Source organism: Pristiophorus japonicus, chromosome 1 (assembly GCF_044704955.1).
Source record: "Pristiophorus japonicus isolate sPriJap1 chromosome 1, sPriJap1.hap1, whole genome shotgun sequence".
NCBI classification, from domain to species: Eukaryota; Metazoa; Chordata; class Chondrichthyes; family Pristiophoridae; genus Pristiophorus; species Pristiophorus japonicus.
Window position 1 is genome coordinate 179,507,311 of NC_091977.1, and position 24,909 is coordinate 179,532,219.

The 24,909-nt window shown below is 42.6% G+C and overlaps 1 long non-coding RNA gene across 6 annotated transcripts in view; it reads right to left on the reverse strand.

Annotated features, from left to right (window-relative positions):
• The window catches only part of LOC139267229 (uncharacterized), a 167,539-nt gene that overhangs the window by 60,846 nt on the left and 81,784 nt on the right, over positions 1-24,909 (reverse strand). Inside the window, exon 7 of one of the 6 annotated variants that reach the window (XR_011593862.1) lies at positions 11,702-12,021. The exons of the other annotated variants lie outside the window; for them this stretch is intronic. This is a non-coding gene — a long non-coding RNA (uncharacterized lncRNA). Of the gene's footprint in view, positions 1-11,701; positions 12,022-24,909 lie in introns of those variants that run through there. 6 annotated transcript variants of the gene reach the window in all.

Genomic DNA, 24,909 nt, shown 5'->3' on the forward strand with positions numbered 1-24,909 from the left:
TACGTACTTGAAAAGGAATAATTTGCAGGGCTATGGGAAAAGAGCAGTGGAGTGGGACCAATTGGATTGATCTTTCAAAGAACCGGTACAGACACGATGGCCCAAATGTCCTCCTGCGGTGCTTCCTCCTATGGTTCTAATCATAAAGAATTGCTCTGTTCTCACAGCACATGGGATCGCTAAATTTACATTGTGAATGTCCATCTCCAAAGTAAGTAGCAGAAGTTCCTATATTTCAAAAGCACTGTTGTTGACCATTTTGCATCACTTGTTGCCTTGTTACACCTAACTGATAAAATTATTTGTCTAGAAATATGGCGATCAGGAGCAGCTGCACAGAATAAAGTGTGTTGTCTGCTATTTAATGCATTATTATGTCAAGACCCAAATTTTGCATAATTATATGTATTGTAATATTGGTTACATCTTCACATTGTATTAATACATTTTAACATCACGAAGAGATGGGTTTGACTGTAGACCTTCAAAAGGATTAAAAGATAAAAACAGAAACTTGCAGTACTATAAAGTTCAGTTAATTTCTGAGTATAGTCAGAAGGAAAGACTCTAATGTCGGGTTGGGATTACATACACCACAATTGTATTCCAAACAAGAGAAAGTATACACTGGGGAGAGATAAAGGAAATTGTTACTGCAGTGGACTTTTAAGGCTTTGTTGTTTAAAACAGAAAATCTTAAACTGTACCTTTGGAGAAGTCATGAAAAATAGTAAATTAATGAACTTACTCATAATTGTTTTTTGCATTATTTACTCATTATTAGTCTCTGCTGAATTCTGTTGTGATTTATTTTTCTATTAAATTTTAAATAAATAGTTACTTAGTTCATAAAAGCCCTGTCTTGTGTTTTGTAATTCACCAATTCAAAAAGAATATTATTGTAGCAAAAGATTACAATTCAGCAAATTACTGCAACTAGGATAATTGTTAATCATACTAGTCATGCCCATTTGCAAGAGCAGATCACAGGAAAGGAAACCCTTTGGACCATAGGGGACAAGTTCTGCTTGCAGGAACTGCTGTAAAACAAAGGCGGTTTGATAGAAACAAAAAAATTGTAATAATTGCGATGATGGTCTGAATTCGGAGATTTACTTTGCTGAGAAATGCACTGAAAATCTTTATAACCTTAATAATTTCTTCCTCCATGGCATGAGATACAGGAATAAATGGGGAAATTGTATTTTATTAAAAAGGATATTTGGCATCAGGTTTACATCTTAATGTTTGGACTATCCACTCAAAGACTGGACTGTCCAGTTCCAAAACGGACATATGTACATTGTACATTACGTACAAGGTCAGCACCAGATCCACCACTTCAAATTTGGCAGGATGTCAGGAAAATTTCCATGATGTGAAAATCAGGCAGAAACTGACCTTCAACTTCCAGTCACATAAGATCACAGGTGAAGTCCACAGGGTATACACAGTAAATATATATATCCCTCCTGCTAAGGAAAAAGAAGAAAGAGATTTAAATCGCCTTTGCCTGATTTGTTACCTATATTACTGATTAGGCATTGGGGAATATTAAATTCAGATAATGGAAATGGTTACTGATGCAACAAAAAGGAGAAAGACAAGCTTTACTATGGCAGATAATTTATTGTATCCAACTATTGTTATGTACAACTCTGTATAATGTTTACTATGGGTACAACAACAATAGTGCCTTTAACATAATAAAATGTCACAAGGCTCTTCACAGGAGCATTATGAAACCAAATGTGACACCAAGCCACGTAAGAGAATTTAGGGCAGATGACCAAAGCTTGGTCAAAGAGGTAGGTTTTAAGGGGCGTCTTTAAGGAGGAAAGAGAGGTAGAGAGGTTTAGGGAGAGAATTCCAGAGCTTTCGGCTTTGGCAGCTGAAGGCACAGCCACCAATGGAGGAGCAATTAAAATTAAGGATGCTCAAGGGGCCAGAATTAGAAAAGCGCAGATATCTCTGGGGAGTTGTGGGGCTACAGGAGATTACAGATATAGGGAGGGGTGAGCCCATGAGGGATTTGAAAACAAAGGTGAGAATTTTAAAATAGAGGCGTTGCTTAACCGGGAGCCAATGTAGGTCAGTGAGCACACAGGTGATGGGTGAGTGGGACTTGGTGCGAGTTGGGACATGATCAGCAGAGTTTTAGATTACCTCAAGTTTACGTACGGTAGAACGTGGGAGGCCAATCAGGAGTGCATTGGAATAGTCAAGTCGAGAGGTAACAAAGGCATGGATGAAGGTTTCAGTAGTGGATGAGCTGAGGCAGGGGCAGATATGGACAATGTTATGGAGGTGGAAATAGGCGGTCTTAGGCTGAGGATATGTGGTCGGAAGCTCATTTCAGGGTCAAATATGATATCAAGGTTGCGAACAGTTTGGTTCAGCCTCAGACAGATGCTAGGGATGCAAGGTTGGTATGATTTGTTTGATGTCAGCCAGAGACATGTATGATATTTCTAGCCCTGCAATTGGTGATTTCCCAAATGAATTGGATGTCAATTGGATTGTCACTAACCTCACATGACAATGTCATTTCATCTTCTGCTGCCGCAAGCTGTTACATAGTTGCATAGAGTTACATAGAGTCTGTGGCCGGAATATTTACCTGGCAAGGCATTGGGAGCAGGGTAGGCAGCAGTTGGCGGGTCCAGTAGTGTACAGGAAACCCGGAAGTCGCTGCAGCGTGTTTATCAGTGGCTTTTTAACCCAGCCACTGCATTTGCATGTGACTTCCGGGTTTCCAAGCCAATTAGCTTGAGCAGATGTGATGACGATATGTATGGGTCTATTTCAGCTGAAGTATTTAAAGGAACACTGCAAAGATGACTTGTGGAAGTAGGAGAAGCATATCAAGCTCTATAGAATGGAGTCTCAGCATTCAAAGGCTGTGCCTTACTTTAGTGATGCATCCGTAGACCTCATGCTGTGAGGTTAAGGACCTGCAGAAAGATTTTATTCCATGCTGATGCAAAGAAGGCATGGCTGGAGATAGCAGAGGAGGTGAGCAGCAGGAGTGTGGTGCCATGCTCCTGGATGCAGTGCATGAAGCGATCTAATGGAAAGGTGAGAACAATGGCACATTCAACTACATCCTGATGACCGTGTCACCCCAAACACCTCACTCTGCCTTCCCAAGCCTACTCCTGCACATCACTCCTCACACCAATGTATCTTGTAGATGCACCCATCTCTCTCTGTCCATGCACTTCCTCATATCCCATCCGACCATCTACTACTGACTCTCACCCTCATCTTAATGCAATGTCATGCCTCTCCCTCATAGTTACCCTCAACAGATGTTGTCTATCTATCCGTTCCACTCATTCCATTACTCTCACTCAAAGGTCTCTTGTTTCCCTCCTTGCAGAAGAGAGCACAGAACACCAGGGAGAGACAGAGAACCGGAGGTGGCCCTCCAGTCATCGCCATGTTCTCAGCTGCCGAGGAGGATGCTCGTGAGATAAGTGGAGTGTCGGCATGCCTGGAGGTGGGAGAGGGAGAGATGGGGAACTCCCAGCTTCTTGGTGACAGAATTGAATATCACACAGACACGTTGCATACAACAGTAACTCATGCTGACTTAATGTCAGCAGCCAGTGAAATATGATCATGTGCATCAAGTAAACTTAAGACATTTTTCCATGATAGTTTTAAATCATGTCTATGGACAGGCCCATCAAGTATCCCACAGGCATTGGAGCTGGAGGAGGAAGATGACTCCACAGAGGAGGTTGCTAGCTCTGAGGGTACACCGTCAGAGGACTCATGCACACCATGAACCAGCGCAGATACATATACATCGGTGGAAACAGCAAGACAGATAGTAATGTTGTCACCTGGTGCCTCACACATCACGTGTGAACAAGAGAGATGGTGGAAACAGGGACAGCGGTGGAGAGTACTCATCAGAGGGTGCAGGATGCTCCAAGCTCTGCTCAGCTGGATGCAGATGCTGACCCGTGGGGGCCATCGACAAAGAGGATGATTCTGGAGTAGCAAAAAATGTGTGAGGCTCTGGCAGAATTTCCAGACGCACTGTGCATGCTTGCAAAAAAATGGAGGAGTCCATCTCAAGCATGAGTGGCATGATGTTGCAGGCCTGAGCTATGATGTGTTTGTCCATGTAAAGAGTGGCCACCTGCATGGAGCATCAAATGTAGCAGTCAAATGAGTTCATGGTTGCCCTCACCAACAGCTTGCAGTCTCTGAATGACACCTTAACTAGGATAAATCAAAACCTAGACTTGGCCATTCATCACCCCACTTATGTGCAGCAAAGTGGTCTCCAGCTCATTGCTAGCAGGGAAGTGTGGATGTGCCATGAGAGGGTTGATAGCGAAAGGGGACATAGTGTGGATTCAGCTTAAAATGTTTCCGCTTCTCACCTGTTGCCCCCCCCCGCCCCTCCCGCCTCAGTCAGTGACCCACATGCTGCCTTGTGTCCCTGAGAATCTTGCACATACCTGCATAATAATCTTTTTATGGTTGCAGACAAGCTGCACATTGATGGAGTGCAAACCTTATGGTTTACACACACCCCTGGGTGATCAGATTGCCACATGTGTGCAGTTGATGACGCCCTACACTGTGGGAAGCCAGCCTTAGCCAAAAACCCAAGCACATACTCATTCTGACTGGCTTTACATTGGTGGCAAAGTGTACATAATTGCCTACCCTGCAAACATGGCATCGGTCACCTGGGTGATGCATTTGTGGGCGGCCGACTGCAAAATCCTGCAAAAGTCTCCTGCAGATCCCTGGAATAAGCTGAGGGTGGTGGTCACTTTGACAGCCACTGGTAAAGTGTGGCCACCAGATCCAGTTGGCAACAGGTCTTGTTCCAGCAGGTTGCAAATGTCTGCCACATTGTGATGTGATACCCTGAACCTCCGGAGGCACTGGTGTTCAGACATGTCAAAGAAGCAGATCCTCTGTCTATATACCTTGTGTTGTGGTTATCACCTCCTGCGAGCTGCACCCCTCTCTCCTGTGGAGTGGCAGGTTGGTGAGGCTGCTGCTCCTGCTGGTGCTGTTGCTCACCTTGGTCCTCATTTGAAGTCGAAGGTGAAACAGCATAAGATCAGACGCACAAACCTCAAAAGAAGTGAGAGTGACTTCCAATGTAATGAAAGTCACCTCCACAGTATTGGAAACCACCTCCAAAGTTATAGAAATCATCTGCAAAGTACTGAAAGCAAACTCTTTGAACAAGTCGCGTGAGCAAAAGGAGCTTAGGCAAGGATGCAGGTGTGTGGTCTCAATACGTTTTTACCTGTCATTCGTTCAGCCACTTCAATTGACGCTATGCTCTCACTGGCAAGGTCCAGGAAGCCTAGGAAACCCATGCACCCACAGTGAGAGTTGAAAACACCTGTTAAAAAGCTATTCATTATCTCTTAACTATCTCTTAATAGCTTTAAATTTGTCACCTGTCTCTCCCGAGGGGGTTTCTCGCAGAAAACTGCACATGCTCGAGTAAAATTTGCAAGTCGACGGGTTGGAGCCGCTTCCCAACACGTTGTCAATTTCAATGCATTTGACCACCCACCTGCTCCTACACCCACTCATTCTTTGATGTTAAAATTCCCCCCATAGCACAGAAATAAGCCATGCAGCCCTATTGGTCTATGCAGGTGTTAATGGTCCACACGAGCTTCCTCCAACCTTACTTCAACTAACCCTATCAGCATCTTCTTCTATTCCTTTGATGTTGAGGTCTTCATGTCTGCAACATGGGTGCGCTGTTCATTTAGTTCACAATTAAATTCTTTCTCGATGGCAAAAATTTTGGTTCATCTATACTGTAAATCCTCCAGATCTCGTAGTTCTCTTCCCACATTGTTAAGGCACTGGAATGGTTGCTTGAGTACATCAAGTGTTTGCTTAATGATGATATGATTCATTTTATGTGCTTGTCTATATTCTCTTGTCAACTATAGATTGTGTATTTGAGACTGTGTGATTTCAGCTCATAGCCAAAATTCCCAGCAAACAAACAGTTAAGTCACAGCAGACGTGACTAGCTGTACATGAAGGAGCCATGTTGATTCCAGGTGCTACTCAATCACATTCTGATCCTTTTCTGTACATGACAGTCTACCGACACATTACTTGAGTGGTAGTCTTTTCAGTTGGTATAGACCATGGTATTAATTATTCATGCTGCTGCGCCCCAGTAACAACCAAGCCATTGGGGAAAGTAGTAATTGCTATCCTCCATTTCTTGTTCTGTTGGAATGGATGAGGCTATGATTCTCCACGCCCCCCCCCCTCCCCCCAACCTCCCACTCACCCGCCACCCAGTTACAGCAGTCAGTCATGTCTTGAAGGTAGGTGGACATAGTTGGCGGACATAGTGCTCTAGGTCATGGCCAGTAAATCACCACAAGGTGACTGAAATCAGCAAGTAAAAATAATAGGGGGCAGCAGTGGCCTTTAAATCATGTGCACATACATTTGAATCACAGAGGAGATCCTCAAGTCATTTTCAACCATTTCAAACGTTAGTAAATTGCATCCCTGCAGAGCCTCAATGTTCTTAATAACTGCTACTCTGTTAGTCCTCAGTATGACATTCTGGCCTAGAGATCTTAACCTGCAATAGTCTTTTCATGAATGTTCTGTACCCATGTGCCTAAAATTGTCAGTTGTGCCTCATTTAAATGAATGGTTATTGTCACAGGAGATGCAAATTTCATATTGCTGCCCCTCCCCCTTGCTGTGTTTAGTGAACTGTTTGTTCTGCTAGCGACAACTCTGAGTTAGACTTATAGCAACATGTCACATGCTATTTAAGTGATCAGAAACAGGCCAATTTATTTGGATCTGTCCCAATTTAATGTGCTTGATTTTGCTGCAGGTATCAGAAACTAGCAATCTCCATCCACAATGGCCTCCTTATTCAGTATGTCTAGCACTGCTGTTTCCGAATGTTGTTAAACCATCAGAAACATTACCAGAAACTAGAAAAATATCCCATAATTACTGTGACACAAGCCACTCCACTCAGAGTATATTTTAATACTAAGAAAATGGATGTGCTAAATTGGAATGATTTGAGCCAACGGTTTCAAGGGAAATACTGCACTAATTTTTCTTCATACACTGAGGAGGAAGGTATTTACCTGCTAATTTTGGCAAGAGTTTGCTGCAGAGTATTGGTCTTCAGCTACTGATATATCAAAAGTATTTTTTGTAATAATATAATTTGACAGTATGATAAAGGTAGCAGGTACACTCTCATGGCTGTTGAAAATGTAGACAGCAAAAGGAGAAATAAAAGATTTTTCGCTAACCACAAGTTGACGTCACCTATCTATGGAAGAGGACTACATTTTCCCATTTGATACCATTTTGTTCAACAATACAAATAAGCTAAACTTGTGGGACTACATCAATTATGTTAAATGTACTTCGACAATCCCCTGACATTACATTAATGACACTGCAACTAGATTTGTATGATGTTACAAAGCAATTGAGCTGAAAATCATGCAGGGGTGGCAGAAAGTAGAAGACAAATAGATGTAATATATAAAACCCAGCCTCTAATGTTCCTTTTCAATTCAGTGACAATGAACACTCTAATCTGCTTAATACTAGAATATTTAGCAAGTCGATTAAAGCATGAGGCACAGGCTCCTGCGTTTATCAGTTTTCTCTCCCCTATTCAGCATAAAGCATGCTAGAATGTTTATTATGATCATTAGCAGAGAGGTTCCAACATTGAGCTGTAGCAGTTGGGCTTGTTCTTGAAATGCATGCATTTACTACACATTAATGCGTGTTCCCTTAACCAACCAAGGTTCAATTTATTATTTATTGCTAATTAATAATCCAAATCAGGCTATGTAGTCTTATAGTGATATAGCTAGAAGTTCAAAAATGGCATAAGGTAATCCTTTACAATGACAAGTAATGTGAGACTCAGTGGTCATTGTGCCAATCTATGTATGACACATTGACCCTGAAATTATACCCTGGGATAATGTATTTTAGGGGATACATTAATTTATTAATTTTATACATCTTTGGTAAAATAGTGGAGAAGGGAATTTTAGAGCAACATGTTAAACATTCGTCTGCTAGTAGCAGGTAAAAATTCAGGGCAAATATAGTTTCTTTTGTACATGACATACAGCATTACAAAAATAATAATACACAAAGATGCATGCATTTTCATGAAAAATATGTTTAATTTGACATTTCTAAATTATGAATCTTTAATGACGCTGTTATTCTTTTGTGTGGGATCGAAAAGATTCATAGCGTTTATATTTCCTGAAAAAAATCTCTGTAGCATTAGTATCAATTCCAGAAGGCTTGCTTATGCAACTCAGTATGATACTGTGGGACCTAATATGCTTAAGATCATATAGTGAAGGTTGGTGGAGCCTTACATATAAGATCAAACCTGTTTGACTTGCATTTATTATATTTTTTATGTTTTAGAATAGATTTTAGCATTAATAAATGATAGAGAAAACATTGCTTTAATATATTGCATTTCATATTCATTAATCTGATATTGGCAAAGAATATTGCACTACATAATAAAATGTGTTACAATTACACCTCATATTAATTGGAGGCAATGTTTTTTTGAAATTATTAATTTGAAAATAAATTAGATTAGCCCCAAAAAACGACATACAACATATAATGTTTAAATATATTGTTTAAAGATAGTGGTACCACAATCCTACCTTCAGTAATGGTGCTAGTAAGAGCCACGGAAGATGGAGGGTTAACATTTTAATCACATAGGGCACAATTTTCAGCACATAAACATAAGGTGTGGCACCATTAACTGGCAGAATTGTGCAGTAATGTCAGTTATTTCCTGAAGGAAAGGAACATGTGAGAATTTAGATTATTTTGTCTAGCAGCTGCTGCCTGTACTGCAAAACTAGCACAGCAGCCGATGACAAGGGCATATGGAACTTGACACCTCTGTTGGCTTTGATCCAAAAGTACAGAATTTTTTCAAGGAAACGGCAACAACCAAAGGTATGTATTTTATATATATAAATTATATTCCGAATAAAATATTATTACTATCCAAGTGAACTAAAGTTATTTAATAATGATTTAAACCTAAAACAACCTACATTTGATAGAAGACAATATTTTTTTTAAGTGAATTAAAAAAAAATGTAGATGGATAATAAAGCATTAAATATAACATAGTAAAATCTGGAGATTAAGACCACAGTGATGTGAGCTATGCAGGTCAACCATTTGAGCTGCTAGTGATGTAATGGTGTTATTTAGCACCTAATTGCATGTAAACAAAGGATGTTTGCTAATTAGTTGAGCCGAACCAAAGTTATTTATTCTACTTTTTATCAAAAATAGGGACTATTTTCCCGTTATATTTCATTGTTGCCATGCAGGTGGTCACAGTCTATATTAAAACCATTAAAGGCATATGCCAGATATCATCTGTTGATACAAGACTGATGCATTAACATATGGCATGTTGGCCTTCACAGCGAGAGGATTTGAGTATAGGAGCAGGGAGGTCTTACTGCAGTTGTACAGGGCCTTGGTGAGGCCACACCTTGAATATTGTGTTCAGTTTTGTTCTCCTAATCTGAGAAAGGATATTCTTGCTATTGAGGGAGTGCAGCGAAGGTTCACCAGACTGATGCCCAGGATGGCAGGACTGACATATGAAGAAAGATTGGATCGACTAGGCTTATATTTGAGGAATTTAGAAGAATGAGAGGAGATTTCATAGAAACATATAAAATTCTGACAGGATTGAACAGGTTAGATGCAGGAAGAATGTTCCCGATGTTGGGGAAGTTCAGAACCAGGGGTCACAGTCTAAGGATAAGGGGTAAGCCATTTAGGACCGAGAGGAGGAGAAACTTCTTCACTCAGAGAATTGTGAACCTGTGGAATTCTCTACCACAGAAAGTTGTTGAGGCCAGTTCATTAGATATATTCAAAAGGGAGTTAGATGTGGCCCTTACGGCTAAAGGGATCAAGGGGTATGGAGAGAAAGCAGGAATGGGGTACTGAAGTTGCATGATCAGCCATGATCATATTGAATGGTGGTGCAGGCTCGAAGGGCCGAATGGCCTACTCCTGCACCTATTTTCTATGTTTCTATGTTTCTATGCAGCCTTTTAAATGTTATATGTAGCTTTGCACTATTTAGACCTGTGGATTGGGTATAATTGTAAGATAGTATTAGACTTTGTTAATTATAATAACATTGTATTCGTTTGCTGTCATCAAGCCTATATCAGCAATAATTTTCACAGAGAAATGGATTTTCCTTTTTATTTGCCACTGAAGATTTAGACAGTGATCTGAGCCAATATACTTTGCTTGGGGAGCTGAACTGGAACTAGAATCAGATCCAGAGATAACAGGTCAAGGTCATTTTGCAAAGATAGTTGTCTGTTAAAAGTTATATGTTCACAGTGCGTTTCAATGTAATTTATAATGGGCACAGATCCATGATCCTCGCCCAGTGCTAACTTGGCAGTCTCAGCACCAAAATATTTAGTTCATACATTTTTCCTCCAGTTTCCCATCTGATTTCCTCCTCTTACATCTCCTTTCCTGGAGGTGGTAAATCACACAGAAGTACAGTTTCATTAGCATTGCTTTGTCCACATGGCTATTCTTTATGTATGAGTCTGGACATTGATATTGATATGAGATTATCACACCTAAGTCTAAGCTTGGGCTCATCTGATATCCATGCACGTGCACTTCCAGCAAGTGTTACTGAACAGAGATATAAAGCAACATCTCACCCAATCATTAACTCAAGGATGCTGAGACTGATTTGAGTAAACTTGCTGTCACCTCAGCTGAGATCTACTAACTGAGCACAGAAGCTGCCTGACCTGCTGAGTATTTCCAGCATTTTCTCTTTTTTTTTACACAGAAGAATCCAGCAGAGAAACTTTGTGTAGCACATTTAGCTACAGATTAAAAGCAGTAGGATGAGTTTTTGGAGATGATATATCTCCTTAGTGCAGAGGAGAAGGTCTGTGAAATGTAAAAGATACCATGGAGAAGGAGAAAACATGAGGCAAACATTGTTAATGAGTTGTACAGTGAAGCTGTCTCTTACTGACATGCAAGATATAAAAATTCAGGTTTTTGTTAGACTCCACCCCGGGAAGAAACAACAATCGAAAAATAACAGTAAGAAATAATTGGATTATTAGACTAAATTGAAATCTTGTGTGTGACGTGACTAACTCCTACTAAGAGGCATGGTAACAGTGCATCCATTCTGCTATAAGACAAAACCAGGTGGGATTTCTCTTCGAAAAAGAAACAGATGAAAGAGACTGAGGAAAGCATGAAAGCTATTTCAATATATTTTGTTGTTACATTGATTTGAACCAAAGATAGAATTCATTAAAAGTCTCAAACAGATTTCAAACATGCGATTAAGGCATAGTTTACCTTATCAGTTAATACCATCTTCAAGATACATTACTTAACATTTTTAACAGAGTTTATTCACATTTTTACCCAAATATAGTAACATAATTTGTACTGCTTAGCACCATGCAAAATAAATTCCTGAAAACCTGAGGCATCACTAAATTTCAGTATCAAAGTCACAGTAAAAATGATTTAAGCTCTCATATGTGTTGCTATTGAAGTCAAATAAAAGTTTAATTTTAGTTTTTGACATCTGTTTTGGGAGCTGCTGCATTGTACTCTTCATTTAGAAAAAAGAGCTTGGATTTATATAGTGCCTTATCACAATCTCAGGATCTCCCAAAGTGCTTTATAACCAATGGATTACTGTTGACGTGCATCCACTGTTTTTATGTAGACAAATACACAGCCAATTTTGTGAACAGTAAACAATAAATGAACAAATAACCAGATCATCAATTTTTGGTGGTTTTGATTGAAGGAGGAATGTTGGCCAAGAGAACTCCCTGTTCTTCAAATATTGCCTTGGGATCTTTACACCACCCAAGGTCTCAATTTACCATGTCATCCAGAAAAATGGCACCCCTGAAAATACAGCAATCATTCAGTACTACACTAAAGTATCAACCTAGATAACATGCTCAAAATGTAGCATGGATTGAACCCACAATCTTTCATTCAGAAGTGACAGTACTATAAACTGAGCCGAGGTGACACCATTGTTATGCTGGTTTATATAGACAAATACATAGAATCATAGAATGATACAGCACAGAAAGAGGCTATTCAGTCCATCATGCTTGTGCTGGCCCTTTGGTAAAAGTACCTCATCCCTGGTACCATTGCAGTAAATCTCTTCTGCACCCTCTCTAAGGCCTTGACATCCTTCCTAAGGTGCGGTACTTGCAATTGAACACAATACTCCAGTTGAGGCCTAACCACTGTTTTATAAAGATTTTGCATAACTTCTTTGCTTTTGCACTCTATGCCTCTATTAATAAAGCCAAAGAGCCCATGTGCTTTTTTAACAGCCTTCTCAACTTGTCCTGACAGCTTCAAAGATTTGTTTAGATACACCCCCAGGTCTCCGTTCTTCCAAAGAAAATGTATCACTTCACACTTTTCTGCATTAAATTTCATCTGCTATGTGTCTGCCCATTTCACCAGTCGGTCTACATCTTCCTGAAGTTTGTTACTATCCTCTTCATTATTTAATACATTTCTGAGTTTCGTGTCATTTGCAAACTTTTAAATTATGTCCTATATACCAGGTCATTAATGTACTTCAAAAAGAGCAGTGGTCCTAATACCGATCACCGGGGAACACTCCTGTATACTTCCTTCCAGTCTAAATAAGAACTGTTTGCCACTACTTCCTGCTTTATGTCCCTTAGCCAATTTCATATCCATACTGCCACTGTCCCTTTAATCCCGTGGACCTATTTTACGAACAAGTCTATTATGTGGTACTTAGTCAAATACCTTTTGCAAGTCCATATGCACAACATCAACCATACTATCCTAATCAAACCTCTCCGTTACTTCATCAAAGGTCTTAATCAAGTTAGCCAAATATAATTTGCCTTTAACAAATCCATGCTGACTTTCATTTATTAACCTATACTTTTCCAAATGACAATTAATTTTGTCCTAGATTATTGTCTGTAAGTTTCCCCACCACCAATATTAAGCTGACTGGCCTGTAGTTGCCGGGTGTATCCCTCTGAGACAGGTTGGTCTTTGCTTGCCACAGTGTAGTATGGCCAGCAGCCTCTGTATTGTCTTGTCAAGTGTGAAAACATTGTAAATTTGAAAAAATGCCACCTAAACCTATGCGACCAATCACTCTGCATCTCTTGTATCCAGTAATGCTATGCTACAAATAATGGATAATACATCAGAAATCAAAGTGACAGGAGTGAGTGAGGAGCTGATGACACAGCTTCCAAAGAAGATTCTACCTCCTGCAATCTGAGTTAGATTTGTGGCTGGCATAACTCAAGTGGGAAAAAAAAGATTGGGATCTTTAGAGTCCACTGGAGCTTTATATCCTAATTCTTCTTTTAAGAATATATGGGGTACTTCCACAATCCTATGGTTCCAGTGAGCACAGGCAGAATCCTAATTCTCCAACTCTAAATTCCTGCAAGCACAGCTCCCCATTCAGAGTGCAGCATCATAGAATTACACCTGGCAGGACACCAGATTAATACTTGCAATTCCTCCATTTCTTCTTCTCCTCTCTTGCTTTCTGTTTAGCATGTTGAGTCAAACTCCTGGACCTCCCTACCTAACAGCACTGTGATAGCACCTTCACCACATGGACTGCGGCAGTTCAAGAAGAAAGCTCACCACCGCCTTCTCAAGAGCAACCAGGGATGGGCAATAAATACTGGCCTTGCTAGCGATGCTCGTATCCTCAGAATGAATGTTTTAAAAATGTGCATTTTTAAGGCCTAAAATTGTTGGACATGCCATCCGCGGACCACCGACATACCGCCCAAAATTTCGAAATTGATCTAAAAATACCAACATACCGCCTACATACCACCCGGCGGAAAATTCATCGGCGACATACTGCCGGGCAGTATGCATACCGTCCACCCCTGCACACCGCCGACATACCACCCAAAATTGGCAAATTGATGACTTACCACTGACATACCGCCAACCCTGCAGACCGCCCTGGAAAAGGTGGTTTTAAGTCAATCTTCTGTCGGCGGTATGCATCTTTACCTGTGAAAATGTTTTTATCTGTCACCCCCACAGTCTCTCCCACCCCCCAGTCTCTACCCCGCCTCCACAGCGATCTGTTCCCCCACACAGTGATCTCCCCCCAAGAAGCAATCTCCCTACAAATAGCGAGCTCAACCCCAAGAAGCAATCTTCCCCCCAAGAAGCAATCTTCCTCTAAATAGAGATCTCACCCCAAGAAGCAATCTCCCCCCAAGAAGCAATCCTTCCCAAGTAGCGATCTCCACACAAATAGTGAGCTCCCCCAAGAAACAATCTCCCTCCAAGAAACGATTCCCCCCCCACCCGCCTACATACCTGCAAAACGCTCTCAGGCCGGCAGTCTCTGTCGATTCTGGTCTGTGTCTCTCAGGGACGGAGCTTCGCAGCAGCATGTGCAGAACTCGGGACCCGAAGATTCCTGAGTGAAAAGGACTCACTGCCCGCACTCCGCCGGCTGCACTCCGCTCCGCCCGCTGCACTCTGCTCGGCTTAAGTCAAGAAAAAACTGATGAAAATCGCGCACACTCCGCCCCAGCGGCACCCGGCAGTATGAAACGACATACCACCGGCGTATCGCCGAGAAATGGGCGGACGACCAATTTCGGCCCATTTGAGATTAAGTAGCACAGTGGTTTAGCATACTATCATTTCACTTGGGATTTGGAGTTGAATCCAATTCATACTACTGGGCTAAAAGTCTGCTCTCTGCCAGCTGTAACAATTCTGAGATGAGTTTGTCAGTTTCACCTCAATTCCCAGTGGATAAAAATACTAACTGCACATGAGATGACACTTTCTCCACAAGGATCATTGGCGTGGGAAATGGAAATAAACAGGTTGAGGTTAAAGCACATTGTTGGTGCAGAAGGAATTTTAATTGGTATCTGACTGTTCTTTCCCTAACTCAGGTAAGGCTAATATTTGGACATTAGGGGGGAGATTTTTTTTTTATTTCATGTTCCTACCTTGGAGCTTCATGTAGCAAGAGTGCTTATATCAGGAGTCCAGATGGAAAATGTTGACCTCCATTCCTAAATTCATGATATGTGATCCCAGCACATGAAGCACCATGACAGGAGAGCAAACTACTGTTGGGCGCCAAATCAAAAAAAAGGATTTCATTCCCAACACTGGCATGTAACTTGATGATCACATCCGTTCGCCAAACATAAATTTGATTCAAGAAAATTAGCCTTGCTGCTCAATTTTCACTTACAAACTGATTTTCTATGCACATGTATGATATTATAAGTTTTGCGGTGAGACAGCACCAGGAAGTGAAGTTAAACCAGAGAGATATAAGCTTGGGTAGGAAAAAAATTTAAATGATTAGACCATATATTGAAACAGGGTTTGGATGATGGAGTTGCATGGGATGAGGGCCTTTTTCTAGTTCTTACATTCTTATGTTCTTATATGATGAATCATGCTCTTATCACCAGTTAATTCCAGAATTAGAACTTTAATCACCTCTACTGGGGTAGATATTTGAAATCAACTATACTACATAACTGAAGACTGAAGCTTTTTATACAGCATGTTTATATCATAGTTGGTGAGCTCAGTAGTATCGTTGAAATTGTTTTGACCTTAAGGACTGCAATAAAAAATAGACTAATTGAAAAAAAACAACTGAGCAAATGGCCATTGGTGTTGGAAATAAAAACACTGCGATTCTGAAGTCTTTCTTGTTTACACAGCAGCTTGACTCTCGGCAGCAGGTCATATCCAGGGAAACTGGAGCTGTTTGAAATATCATGCAGAGCCCGCAAATGTAGGAATGTGCTTTGTGCTGCCAGGAGTGCCCCACATGTTCTGGATCAGCCAGCGTTCGTGAGGCCTTGATGAATTTCATACATTTCTGAGCGTGGTGTTTGGCCCGAGACTGGCGCTGTGCAAAGGGAACAGAACAAGCACAGTCTGCATATTTCGCCCCTAGCTCATACAACCACTGTGCGGAATCTATCTGAAACATGCTGCATTTTTAAGAACTTGCAAAAAATTAAACCCAATCTTTGACATAAGATCCAGGCTGAATACTTAAAAAAAAATGTTTCAAACATTTCTGCTACAGATATGCTTTTCATTATTTAAAGATGCTTTCACCACAAGTAGATCATTTTATTAAATATATAAACATCATAGTGGATATAAAATCCCTGCCAACATGCTCCCTTTTACCCTCACATTCTGGCTTCTACTACACAAATCTGCAATGTGTGTTTTCTAAACTGTTTAAAAACTATGGGGCTGAAATTGGTGGCCTTACAGCCCACAGCTGTCGGTTGCTGCTGAGTTTTTTAGCCCTCTCCCCTCAGTGACAGATTCTTCCAGGTCTGAATCCGGTGGGAGGGGAGTACCGCTGGGAACCACCTGCTGACCGCCTCTGGCGGCCAAGTCGCGTCAGTGATCTCCCGCCTGCCGACCTGGCATATTGGTGCAGGCGGGAGTCAGCAGCAGCAGGGGGAAGTACCGTTGCTTGGAGGAAGGTCTAATCTTGACGGTAGGTAAGAAGACCTGAAAAAATGGTTAGTGATAATTTTTTAACTTCATTTCCTTCAGCGCTTTACCTGTATGGGGTCCCCTAAAGGTGATCCGGTGATTTTTTTTTGTGAAGATTTTTATTTTTCAGTGTTCCCCCCTCCCTGGGCCCGACTCAATCCTCAGCGGCACTTTGGCAAGAATCGCATTTGCCGCCGAGATTGAGAGTTCCTGCCCGCTGCCGCCCAGATTGACGGCATAAGCCGTCATTTTGCCGCCGGGCTGTACTGCCATTTCTTTTTGAGGGATGTTCCTGGCAAAGTACGTCCCGGTCTCTTGGCGGCCATTGACTGTCGTTTGGGCGGCACTTGGGTGGGCCTTGGCTTCCACCAAGTTCGGGCCCTATAAAACTGATCAATACAAGTAATTGAACATTTGTAAACCAGGCATAACCACTGATGTGAAGTGTCTTCAGCTTCGTATCAATGCAAGCAACGTACATTATAATTCAGATATAAAGTCACTGAATTGCACTTAAGTTAGCTAGTGAGACCACTTACAGTCTCACAGCTGGCTCAGCTTAACGACAGCCAGTGTGAAGTCTAAAAAGCTCATCATGTTAGCAGAAACCCAGTGAGATAGTGGACTTGTTGCTAACATTAAAATGTAACTTACATTTGAATGCAAGTGTGCAGAGCTCCATTGATATGTGTATTATTCACCCTGGCTAAAGAGTCAACAGTATAACTCAAGTGTGCTGGTCTTTCACTAAACAGATACTGGTTTCAAACTGGTATCTATAATATAATGAAATCCTTAATATTTCTTAGATAAATAGGTTGGCTTCATTCAAAGTTAACAAGTGACCCCGTCAAGATGGGATCGATCCTAGGTTGCTGAGGGAAGCAAGGATGGAAACAGCAGAAGCTCTGACCACAATCTTTCAATGCTCCTTGGACAGGCGAGTGGTGCCAGAGGACTGGAGGATTGCAAATGTTACACCCCTATTCAAAAAAGGGGAAAAGGATAAAACTGGTAACTGCAGGCCAACGTCAGTGGTGGGAAACTACTAGAGACCAGTACTGACGAAAGGTCATCGACCTGAAATGTTAACTCTGTTTCTTGTTCCACAGATGCTTCCTGACCTGCTGAGTATTTCCAGCATTTTCTGTTTTTATTTCATATTTCCAGCATCCACAGTGCTTTGCTTTTGTACGAGAGACCATTGTTGAGGACAAAAATTAATTTGCACTTGGAAAAGCATGGATTTGTTAAAGGCAAATCATGTCTGACTAACCTAATTGAGTTATTTAGTGAGATAATAGAGAGAGTTGCTGAAGGTACTGTAGTAGTTGTGGTATATATGGACTTTAATAAAGGCATTTAATAAAGTAATGCACAACAGACTTATTCAGGAAATAGGATAGGATTAAAGGGACTATGATAACTTGGGTACGTAATTGGCTACGGGGCAGGAGGCAGAGAGTAGTGGTTAATGGATGTTTTTCTGATTGGAGAGAAGAATGTAGTGGGGTCCCCCAGGGATCGGTATTAGGACCATTTTTTTTCTTGCTATATACAAATGATCTAGACTTGGGTAGAGAGAGGACAATTTTGAAGATTGGGGAGGATACAAAACTTGGCAACATAATAAATAGTGAACAAGATAATAGCAGACTTCAAGAAGACAATCGACAGACTGCTGAAATGGACAGACACATGGCAGATGCAATTTAAAGTGGATAAGTGCGAAGTGATGCACTTTGGGACAAACAACATAGAGAGGCAGTATAAACTAAATGCTACTATTTTGAGGGGATTGCAAGAGCAGAATGACCTGGGGGTGCACATTTACAAATCTTTGAAGGTGGCAGGACAAGGTGATAAGGCGGTTAAGAAAGCGTATGGGATACTTGGCTTTGTTAATAGGGGCATTGAAACCAAAAACAAGGAAGTCATGTTAAACCTTTATAAATCATTGGTTAGGCCTCAGTTGGAGTATTGTGTACAATTCTGGGCACCACGCTTTAGGATGGATGTCAAAGCCTTGGAGAGGGTACAGAAGAGGTTTACCAGGATAATACCAGGGATGAGGGATTTCAGTCATGTGGAGAGATTGGAAAAGCTGGGATTGTTTTGCTTAGAGCAGAGAAGGTTAAGGTGAGACCAATAGACGTTTTCAAAATTATGTGGTTTTGATAGAGCAAGTACGAAGAAATTGTTTCCTATGGTAAGTAGGTCGGTAATCAGAGGTCATAGATTTAAAATAATTGGCAAAAGAACGAGAGAGGAAATAAGGAGAAATTTGTTTACACAGAAGTTTGTTAAGATTGTAACGCACTACTTGAAATAGTATTCCATAGGAACTTTCAAAAGGTAATTGGACATGTACCTAAAGAGGACTAATTTGCAGGGATATAGGGAAAAAGCTGGAGATGGGACTAAATTGGACCGCTCTTTCAAAGAGCACGGTGGGCTGAATAGCCTCCTTCTGTACTACAAGATTGTATGGGGGCAAAATTGCCCCTTTTTATAGTGCTGTTTTTGCCCGGGGGAGAGGGCGCTACTACTCCCAGGAAATTACCTGTGCGTTTGCAGAGGCACTGCTATGGCAGCGCTGCGCCCTTGAGTCAGTTCAATGATGGCGGCCCTAGCATGGTCTGGGCCGCCATCGTGCAGCCTGGCACTCCATCTTGGGTGCCGGGCTGTAGGCCCGGTCCAACGCTGCCCGGGTGGCCTAGTGGAGGCCATCAGAGGCCTTGCAAAGTGCGCAGCGGCCCTCCCCTTTAATTGAAGGGGAGGGGCGTTGAATTGCATCAGCGCTACGCAGTGATAGATTATCTGCGTAGCACTTCCCTCAGCACCCCAAGAGCACTCCGGTTAGTGCCCACAATGGAAATGGAGTGTGCAAGATTGCGCTCTGCTTCCTTTGAGAGGTGGTAAGGGCAATTCTGCGGTGGGGCCAGGACTTCTGCGCAGGGCTCTCAAAGTCCCGGAACCAGAAGGTTACCGCCGCCAATCGGTGCGCAGGGCAATTTCGCCCCCTACGATTCTATAAAAATGTCGCAGTGGGCTATGTTAAAGAACGGTGTCTGGCCCATTTTCACAATACTTGATTTTATAATATAATTGTTTGACATGGAATTGAGAAATTAGTTTCCTTATAGCTTTTCAACTATCTGAATCTCAAAGCAGCACTCTCACCTCTGAGTCAGAATGTTGTGGGGACAGCATCAAACAAGAAATAAGGGATGCGTGCAATAAAGGTACAGCAGTTATCATGGGCGACTTTAATCTACATATAGATTGGGCTAAACAAACTGGTAGCAATGCGGTGGAGGAGGATTTCCTGGAGTGTATTAGGGATGGTTTTCCAGACCAATATGTTGAGGAACCAACTAGAGGGCTGGCCATTCGAGACTGGGTGATGTGTAATAAGAAAGGACTAACTAGCAATCTTGTTGTGCGAGGCCCCTTGGGGAAGAGTGACCATAATATGGTAGAATTCTTTATTAAGATGGAGAGTGACACAGTTAATTCGGATACTAGGGTCGGAACTTAAGGAAAGGTAACTTCGATGGTATGAGACATGAATTGGCTAAAATAGACTGGCGAATGATACTTAAAAGGTTGATGGTGGATAGGCAACGACAAATATTTAAAAAGCACATGGATGAACTTCAACAATTGTACATCCCTGTCTGGAGTAAAAATAAAACGTGGTGGCTTAACCGTGGCTAACAATAGAAATTAGGGATAGTGTTAAATCCAAGGAAGAGGCATATAAATTGGCCAGAAATAGCAGCAAACCTGAGGACTGGGAGAAATTTAAAATTCAGCAGAGGAGGACAAAGGGTTTAATTAGGAGGGGGGAAATAGAGTATGAGAGGAAGCTTGCTGGGAACATAAAAACTGACTGCAAAAGCTTCTATAGATATGTGAAGAGAAAAAGATTAGTGAAGACAAATGTAGGTCCCTTGCAGTCAGAATCAGGTGACTTTATAATGGGGAACAAAGAAATGGCAGACCAATTGAACAAATACTTTGGTTCTGTCTTCACGAAGGAAGGCACATATAACCTTCCGGAAATAGTCAGGGACCGAGGGTCTAGCGAGAAGGAGGACCTGAAGGAGATCCTTATTAGTCAGGAAATTGTGTTAGGGAATTGATGAAATTGAAGGCCGATGTTGGAATCAATTGTTAAAGATGAAATAGCAGCGCATTTGGAAAGCAGTGACAAGTTCGGTCCAAGTCAGCATGGATTTGTAAAAGGGAAATCATGCTTGACAAATCTTCGAGAATTTTTTGAGGATGTAACTAGTAGAGTGGACAAGGGAGAACCAGTGGATATGGAGTATTTGGATTTTCAAAAGGCTTTTGACAAGGTTCCACACAAAAGATTGGTGTGCAAAATTCAAGCACATGGTATTGGGGGTAATGTACTGACGCGGATAGAGAACTGGTTGGCAGACAGGAAGCAGAGAGTAGGGATAAACGGGTCCTTCTCAGAATGGCAGGCAGCAACTAGAGGGGTGCCGCAGGGCTCAGTGCAGGGACCCCAGCTATTTACAATATACATTCATGATTTGGCTGAAGGAATTGATTGTAATATCTCCAAGTTTGCAGATGACACTAAGCTGGGTAGCGGTGTGAGCTGTGAGGAGGATGCTAAGAGGCTGCAGGGTGACTTGGACAGATTAGGTGAGTGGGTAAATGCATGGCAGATGCAGTATAATGTGAATAAATGTGAGGTTATCCACTTTGGTGGCAAAAACATGAAGGCAGAATATTGTCTGAATGGTGGCAGATTAGGAAAAGGGGAGATGCAACGAGACCTGGGTGTCATGATACATCAGTCATTGAAAGTTGGCATGCAGGTACAGCAGGCGGTGAAGAAGGCAAATGGCATGTTGGCCTTCATTGCTAGGGGATTCGAGGAAAGGAGCAGGGAGGTCTTAATGCAGTTGTACAGGGCCTTGGTGAGGCCTCACTTGGAATATTGTGTTCAGTTTTGGTCTCCTAATCTGAGGAAGGACATTCTTGCTATTGAGGGAGTGCAGCGAAGGTTCACCAGACTGATTGCCGGGATGGCAGTGCTGACATATGAGGAGAGACTGGATTGACTGGGCCGGAATTCACTGGAGTTTAGAAGAATGAGAGGGGATCTCATAGAAACATATAAAATTCTGACGGGACTAAACAAGTTAGATGAGGGAAGAATGTTCCCAATGTTGGGGAAGTCCAGAATCAGGGGTCACAGTCTAAGGATAAGGAGTAAGCCATTTAGAACCAAGATGAGGAGAAACTTCTTCACTCAGAGAGTTGTTAACCTGTGGAATTCCCTACCACAGAGAGTTGTTGATGCCAGTTCGTTAGATATACTCAAGAGGGAGTTAGATATGGCCCTGACTGCTAAAGGGATCAAGGGTTATAGAGAGAAACAGGAAAGGGGTACTGAGGTGAATGATCAGCAATGATCTTATCAAATGGTGGTGCAGACTTGAAGGCCGAATGGCCTACTCCTGCACCTATTTTCTATGTTTCTATGTTTCCATTTAATGGAAAATACGTCAGCATAATAAATTTTCAGTTAGCATTATTTTATAATGTTTGTGGATGTGTTAGAAACAAAGGTGAGACATCGGCTTTGTTCTTTTTGTCACTGACCATTTTCAGAAGCGTCTTTTATGATCAATGTGATGGTCAATGAATTTGCTTTTTCATATGGTACTCCCTCCTATCTTCATCAGCATCATCATAGGCAGTTCCTCGGAATCGAGGAGGACTTGCTTCCACTCCTGAAGGGAGTACTTTGGTGGCTGAACAATCTGTCATGTATTCAATTATCATTGTAACCATGTATAAACTGACCTAAGTTGTACACCTTGAGAACATTGATCACAAGGAGTGCACTTGTGGGAAACAATCCTAACCTGGACTTTCAGGTATAAAAGGGGAAGCTCCACCCACCGTCATCACTTGAGGTCTTGGTAATAAAGGTAACTGGTCACAGAGTGACCTTCTCTCAAGTATGGGCCTTGTGTGCATTTATACTGTATAGTAGGGACATATCATTGGCGACGAGAAACTGGGATTTAAATCACGCGAGTATGGCCACTAGCAGCACAGAAGAGAGGTACTGTGTTGGTGATGATTGGGACGACTTTATTGAGAGACTACAGCAAAGTTTTGTCACTAAGGAATGGTTGGGACAGGATTCGGCCGACAAACGCAGGGCTTATCTCCTGACGGTTTGTGGATACAGGACGTACTCCCTGATGAAGGACCTTCTAGCGCCAGAGAAGCCGGCAGACAAGACATTCGAAGAGCTCAGTAAGTTGATCAGGGAACACCTTAAACCAGCGAGCAGCATGCACATGGCGAGACACCGGTTTTATACGCACCGGCGGCGAGAAGGGTAAAGCGTTCCAGACTTCATGGCAGATCTCCGGCGACTGGCGAGCCTATGTAAGCTCCCAGATGCATGCAGAGCGGAGATGCTGCGAGACTTTTTTATTGAGGACATCGGGCACGCTGGGGTTTTCAGGAAACTGATTGAGACCAAAGACTTGACCTTGGAAGCGGCGGCTCTGATAACCCAAACATTTATCTCAGGGGAGGAAGAGACCAGAATGATGTATGACAAAAATCTTGGCTCAAATGTGGCAAACGACCAAGGAGTTAACATTGTTAACGCGGCACACTAGGCAGACAAGGGCAATCGGACATGCCCCAGCCGAACCCAGAGGGGGAATTCAACAGAGACAATGGCTAGCTAAACGGCGATTCATGCCATAGCAATGGATAATGCGGCCAGTAATGGGGCCATCAGCACCTGTTAATGGCGCGCTTAAGGACAGTTACAGAGACAGTCAGAGACGATCGACTGGTAATGGACCTTTTTGTTTCCAACAACAGGGCCTCCAGCTCATGCTGGAGGTGTGGAGGCAAACACCCAGCCAGAGCTTGCAGGTATCAGCAATATACCTGCAGAAACTGCAACGTCAGCCGTAACTTGGCACGTGTGTGCAGGAAGTCTGCAGCCAGGTTGATGTACGAGGAGGACGGGCCCGATGTAAGCCCTACAAGGCCAAATGAATACTGGGGGAAATCGCTGGAAGCTGAAGTTCAGCAAGTTCATGTGGAGCACATATACAGTTCATACACCAGGACGCCACCGATAATGATGAAAGTGCTCCTCAATGGCATCCCAGTATTAATGGAGCTAGACACGGGGGTCAGCCAGTCCCTGATGAGTTTCAAACAATTCGAAAGGTTGTGGGTGTCCAAGGCCAGGAGGCCAAAATTATTGTCGATTGACGCACAGCTACGGACATATACAAAGGAGATCATTCCGGTGCTAGGCAGCGCTACGGTAGTTGTGACCCACAAAGATTCGGAGAACGGGTTGCCACTCTGGATTGTCCCAGGGACGGTCCCGCACTACTGGGGAGGAGTTGGCTTGCTGTCATGAACTGGAAATGGGGCAATGTCAATGCAATTTCTTCTGTGGAGTGAGTATCATGCTCACAGGTCCTGGACAAATTTGACTCATTATTTCAACCCGGCATCGGCACTTTCATGGGGGCCAATGTAGTGATTCACATAAACCCGGACGCCAGGCCAGTACACCACAAGGCCAGAGCGGTGCCGTACATGATGCAGGAAAAGATAGAATGCGAATTGGACCGCCTGCTGAGGGAAGGCATCATCTCTCCAGTCGAATTCAGTGACTGGGCGAGCCCGATCGTGCCGGTGCTCAAGGCGGATGGGTCGGTCAGAATATGTGGGGATTACAAGGCCACCATCAATCGGGTGTCACTCCAAGACCAGTACCCACTGCCGAGAGCGGAGGACCTCTTTGCGAAGCAATCCCATGGCAAACTTTTTTCAAAATTGGACCTGACCTCAGCTTACATGACCCAGGAGCTGGCGAGTGAGTCAAAGAAGCTGACCACCATCACGACACACAAGGGGTTGTTTGAGTATATCAGATGTCCATTCGGGATTCGTTCGGCCCCCGTATCTTTCAGCGAAATATGGAAAGCCTCCTCAAGTCGATTCCAAGGACGGTGGTTTTTCAAGACGACATCCTCATCATGGGTCGTGATACTGAAGAACACCTCCACAACCTGGAGGAGGTGCTACACAGACTGGACCGGGTAGGGCAGCGACTGAAAAAGGCGAAGTGCGTCTTCTTAGCTCCAGAGGTAGAATTCCTGGGGAGGAGGGTAGCAGCAGATGGGATCAGACCCA